The following is a 6,073-nucleotide window of genomic DNA, read 5'->3' on the forward strand; positions in this document are numbered from 1 at the left end:
AAGACATCGTTAAAATAGTCCAAGTGACTACAGTGACTCAATCTTAAGTTTATCAAGCGACAAGAATACTTTTTGTGGGCAAAAACAAACATAAATAACGACTTTATTTCAACTATTAATTTCCTTCTCTGTGAGCCTCGAGTCAGTTAACGTAGTGTGATTGCGTTGAGCTACGTCACACGTAGGCTCACTATTGGCCAACGCTGGTCATGTGTGTGATGCGTGTGACGTATAACAACAGAAGCTTAACAATGTTTTAATAACTTTTCGGGGCTGGCAAGTTTCAATCCCTTAGAAGCCTATGGAGGAGTGATCCAGCTCTCAGATTTCATCAAAAATATCTTAATTTGTGTTCTGAAGATGAACGAAGGTCTTACGGGGTTGAACAACATGAGGTAGAGTAATTACTGACAGAATTTTCATTTTTGGGTGAACTATCCCTTTAACCTGCTCCACACTATCACTTGTTAGTAAGGTCTCTAGTGTTTCGCTACATAACTTGTTCCACTAACTAACTTGCTGTGCAGCAACAATAAACAGACAGACTTCAGCAAATTTCCTCTAAATGCTTTAATCACGGCCGGAGGAGTTCCCGAGCAGTTCCCAGAGAATCTCCCCCAGAAGAAGAATACATCACGGCCGGAGGATCTCAGAGAGAATCCCACCAGCCAAAGGAATACAACAGTTTTTATAGAATAGGAGCATGGCAAAACTGACATGAAACATTACATAATTTCCCCATCATTTGATTGGTTCTATTTGCAAAAGCAAGCCCCCACCCTTTTCCCTCTGTTACTGGCATAAGCTTGATTACTTCTAATCACAAGTTTTCAAACTTAGACTTTCGGTCTAGTTTAATTTCCCATATTTGTTATTTTTACACTCACACCCAAAGGCACGAGTTTTCGACTAGTTTCGAACAGTACAAATGTTAGAGTTATTAGTTTGATATACAGCTTACTAGTTTATTCATTTAAAAATCCATCACAAGTATTAATAGACTGTCTGCTAAATATCTGCTGACTCTTTATTATGATGGTCCTCCAACAGACACTCTACTGACTATATGTAACTTAGCAAGTACATGACAACTTATTCTAAACCTAACCCTAGTATACTAATACTCTTAGTCAACAGAATGTGTTAAAGGGACCATAAAAATACAGAACCTGAATTTTCAACCACTTGTGGATAAAACCACATTAGAAATGTCTGGATGGACCTTGCTTCGGTCGCATTAATCTAGTTAAAATGGTTATTTTGCCCAAATTCCTTTACCTTTTTCAACATATTCCAACTTTTTAAAAAAATGCTGGATTGTTTCAGCCCGTTTGGGTCAAATATGGGCAAACCCATTGGTTAGGTTAAACATTGTATTAAACCAATGGTTGGGTTTCTCCATATTTGACCCAAACGTGGGCTGAAACAACCCAGCACTTTTTTTAAAGTAGAGTAAAAAAAGAAAAGACTCATTAATACAAATACTGTTTCCCTTAAAGTGTCTTGGGAGCAGGACTTAGGAGTATCTGTTACTGATGAACAATGAAGTGGCGTCCTGAATCTTGTTCACTCTTCATCAGTATGTTCCAGTGTAAGACGGTCCACGAGACCTAACTAATGCCCGCTTGGCCAAATTCTTTCCAGATATGAGTGATACCTGTGATTGTGTGAGCAGTCTCCTGCTGATCATCTTCATATGTTTTGAAACTGTCCCTTCTGGCAGACTTTTGGTCAAACGTTTTTGATATGCTAAAAAATGCTCTTAGCACAGACCTGGACCCCAACCCACTGACAGACAGCCGTCTTCAACATGTCCTCGACACCTGACTTATCTGCCTCATCTCGCCGGGTTATCATTGCTAGTTTCAGATAGACAAGCCATTCCTCTTAAATGTAAAACACGTTGCCCCCGTATCATACGATAGGTGGATCCAAGAAATCTTTTGTTGTATTAGACTCGAGAAGTTAAGATGTTCACTTGCCGGATCCCTCAAATATTTCCGTAAGACTTGGAAACCTTTCTTAGACAACATTAAAGACTTGCTGTGTTCTCCTAATGTTTAGTGGGGATACACTATAATGAAATCCTAGCAACAACAATTGTAATAAGAAAAGATTCATATTAGAGAATTTATTATTACATTTTTTTTCTGATTCCTTTTTTTCTTTACTTGTCCCCTACCTTGAATGTAGGGTGTGAGTTACTGGTTCTGTGTTAATTTGGTAGTTTGAATGGGGGAGGGAGGGCTGGAAGGAGCCATTTAATTCAAGACAATCTGTATTTGTATTTATTTAACAAATGTAAAGTTATGTTTTGTCTTGTTAAATACCAATACAAAAGATTGGGGGGGAAAATCCTGCATATAATTATACATGTAATTAATTTCTATAATATATATGTAATATGGTTTGTATCCACATAGACTGGAGTTTTGCCTGACATTTTTAAAATTATTTTATGATTTATGATATAAAAAAAATATACTGAGAATTTTATACAAATATCTGCAAAAAATAACATTCTTAGAAGTCTTTTAAAATGATCACTGTATGGCAAAACAGCTATTGACTATCTGAGTCACTTAAAGTGTAGCACTTAATCAGTGTATGTAGTACCTGTATGTAGTCTCTTTCTTTTGTAATATCAAAATGGTGTTTAATGATTAAAGTCCCCCTGTAGTCAATAACTATCCCTTAAAACTCACCATTGATCACCAAAATGACATATTTAAAAGTTTTTTCCTGTGAAAAAAAAACCCTTCACGCCTTAAAATAGCTCTAAACCCTTTTTTCATTTAGTATACGCAGAACCATGAATATGCAAATTAGCCCCGCCTCCACCCACTCACACCAGCGCAGAGACTTGGTTAGCCACAGTAAACTTTATAATCTGTAAGTTGATGAAAACGTACTGAGATGCACTTACTCCCTCAGAGTCACCGTTCTAATGACGGACAATACACTTAAAGTCCTGTAGTCAATCATTTTATCCCTTAAAACTCATCTTTGATCACCAAAATGTGATATTTAAAAGTTTTTTCCTTGGAAGAAATGTCTTCATGCCTTAAAATAGTTTGTATTTAAATTGTATTAAATAAAATGTAACTAAACCCTTGCCTCAATTAGAATACGCGGTTATGCATATGCAAATGAGCCCCGCCTCCACTCACTCACTCCAGCTCAGAGATCCACTCGTTGACGATCACACGTTGATCTGATTGGTTACAAGGTAGTTTGTGATGTCAGAAACACCAGCGATTTCAAACCGTGTTTTTGAGACTTTCTTTGGTTCACTGCAGTTTTAAGGAGAAAATTCTCAGCAATGGTGTGACTTGTACATGGTTTTTCTTAAAGCATATTAAAAATCCCACATAGACATATAAACAACATTAAAAGCTTAATTTTCATCACAGGGGACTTTAAGCTACGCAACTAGCAGATACGTTACACTGATAAAATATATAAACTGAAACCATTAATTGTTTTATTGAGAAAGCATAGTTTTCAAACTTTATTGCTGATGTGAAATGGACCCTAAATTATAGTACGATTCTACTATTTTTGCTCTGCCAATGAAAAAGCCATAGCATAATTAAAGCTGCAGTAGGGAGTTTTGAGAAAATGTTGACTTAGCCTGAAAATTTGAACAAGCACAACTTACAGGTCCAACCCCCTTGCTCTCTGCTACGCTACAGCCCTCCCTCCACAGCTCCTCCCCCACAGCTCCTTCCCCACCGCTCCTCCCTCCACAGCTCCTCCCCCACAGCTCCTCCCTCACAGCTCCTCCCTCCACAGCTCCTCCCCCACAGCTCCTTCCCCACCGCTCCTCCCTCACAGCTCCTCCCCCACAGCTCCTCCCTCACAGCTCCTCCCCCACAGCTCCTCCCTCACAGCTCCTCCCTCCACAGCTCCTCCCTCACACCTCCTCCCTCACAGCTCCTCCCTCCACAGCTCCTCCCTCACACCTCCTCCCTCACAGCTCCTCCCCCACAGCTCCTCCCTCACAGCTCCTCCCCCACAGCTCCTCCCTCACAGCTCTTCCCTCCACAGCTCCTCCCTCACAGCTCATCCCCCACAGCTCCTCCCTCCACAGCTCCTCCCCCACAGCTCCTCCCCCACAGCTCCTCCCTCCACAGCTCCTCCCCCACAGCTTCTCCCCCACAGCTCCTCCCCCACAGCTCCTTCCTCCACAGCTCCTCCCTCCACAGCTCCTCCCTCACAGCTCCTTCCTCCACAGCTCCTCCCCCACAGCTTCTCCCCCACAGCTCCTCCCCCACAGCTCCTCCCTCCACAGCTCCTCCCTCCACAGCTCCTCCCCCACAGCTTCTCCCCCACAGCTCCTCCCTCCACAGCTCCTCCCCCACAGCTCCTTCCTCCACAGCTCCTCCCCCACAGCGGAGCCTGCCGTGAACGCGCATACTAGTAAGCAGGACCACCGATGACGGCGGATTATAAACAGTTATGGCACATTCACTAATAGGGACGAAACATCAACAATATGCTTTACATTGACTATGTCCTGCCCATACTTTGACTACAAACTTGGTCCTCAAATCATTATGTATTTTGCAATACATGTAACTTTATAACGTTGCACTCTTTCTATAAGTTATAAATAGCTACTAAGATAACGTTAAAGGATTAGTTCACTTTAAAAAAAACTTGCTGATAATTTACTCACCCCCATGTCATCCAAGATGTCCATGTCTTTCTTTCTTCAGTCGAAAAGAAATTAAGGTTTTTGATGAAAACATTCCAGGCTTTTTCTCCATATAATGGACTTCAATAGGACACAAACGTTTCAAGGACCAAATGACAGTTTCAGTGCAGCTTCAAAGGGCTTTAAACGACACCAGACGATGAATAAGGGTCTTATCTAGCGAAACGATCTGTCATTTCAAAAATAAATAAAAAACTTGAAGTTTTATAAGCACAAATGCTCGCCTTGCTCTGTTCTGTGATGCACGTTCGTGATCCTGTTCGAACTCGTTCATCAAAATGAACAAATCTTTTTTCGAGTCATTTCGTTCGTTGAATGAACGAAATGACTCGAAAAAAGATTCGTTCATTTGATTGAACGAGTTCGAACAGGAGAGTCACGAACGACGGTACTCCCTCGCGCTGTGCAAGAGAGAGGTGATCAGCGCGTACACGAGTGTGATTGACACTGCTGAGACATTCCTCCTGGCTCTGATTGGTTGTTTCTGACCGGGAACGGTGTATTTATGCAAATGGCAATAGGACCACAGGGAGGAGCCAGAGGAGCTTGATTTTTTCACAGATTATCTGTCTCATATTCTACTGTCAGGACATAATGACAGTTTTAACAAATATTTGTTTACAAAAGCTACCTACTGGAGCTTTAACCGTCGCGTCACAGTGGTGTTTCAATTCTGAATGAAGTTGAGATGTTTTTGAACGGATCGGTTGAATTCATGATTCAATGACTAATGAAAGATATCTTACTCATCACAATCCACTGGCGTGTCAATGTAAACCTGCAGAAAGACTCCAGATAATTCCAGACATTTCTGTCCACTGGCTCAGATCTCATTCCAGTTCCATCCAGTTTCTTATATAGTTTAGACTAATGAGTATTTCATCATGCAGAATCCTTTAGCATACTCCTGTCAGTGAAGAGGATTCATTACTGCATTACCCACTGGAAAATTGGCCTTCCATTTGTCTCAGTTCTTTAGCAGCTCTGTAGATTGATCGGAGGTCGTTCATTAATTATAGACAATGAACTCCTTCCTTATTATTTGGCTTTCCTGGCAGCTGCTGTATGAGAGAGGAGATAGACACGACTATACCGGGTGTCCGTTTCCGCATTCGATCCCTGGCCGGACAGAAAGCTGCTTAGTCAAAGTCATGGAAGGGAACAGTAGATATACACACACACACACACATATGTATATCATACAAATACACACAGTGTTAAGACGATATGCTGTGGCCAGACTCCTTTTCATAAAAGAAAAGGTGCTGTGTAAATAAGTCTTGCTGCAAGCTGCACAAAGCTTTTGAACTCCACATTACACTGGAACCCCTGTGCTGTGGATTCAATTACTGA

Source organism: Siphateles boraxobius, unplaced genomic scaffold, assembly GCF_051911475.1.
Source record: "Siphateles boraxobius isolate OS27281-9 unplaced genomic scaffold, OSU_SipBor_1 104, whole genome shotgun sequence".
NCBI lineage: Eukaryota > Metazoa > Chordata > Actinopteri > Cypriniformes > Leuciscidae > Siphateles > Siphateles boraxobius.